Source organism: Bombina bombina, chromosome 9 (assembly GCF_027579735.1).
Source record: "Bombina bombina isolate aBomBom1 chromosome 9, aBomBom1.pri, whole genome shotgun sequence".
NCBI lineage: Eukaryota > Metazoa > Chordata > Amphibia > Anura > Bombinatoridae > Bombina > Bombina bombina.
The window spans coordinates 178,261,024-178,261,472 of NC_069507.1; positions in this window are offsets into that span (position 1 = coordinate 178,261,024).

Here is a 449-nt window from a genome sequence, read left to right on the forward strand (position 1 = left end):
GTGCTAATTTCAGATTTAGTTATGGAGGATTCTGATACTGAAACTATTTTGATTTCAGATTCTGTGTCCGGTGACTAATCCGGACTGGCTTCGTTGGCACGTCTACCAGTTTTGTTCCGTATGCCATTTTAGGGTGCCTTGTTCCTCGGGCTCGAGGGAATCAAGGGACAGCTGAGCCATCCGCCTCTGGGGTCCTGTCCTCCGAGAGGCGAGTTCCCTACCAATTCATACTTCTGCACATGCGGGTAACCCAGTTTCTCATTCCTCCATACAGGGTGGCGTCCCCTCCCCCAGAGGTTGCAGCACATTTTCGCTTCCACATGATGTTGGCGATTTTTCGTCTGCAGAGTCCAGACGTTTATTTGAAAATGTGCTCGTGCCCTATTGTCCCAGGCCTTCCGCCTTGGGGAGTGTTGTGCCTTTCGTTACAGGATTGCGCGTCTTCGCGT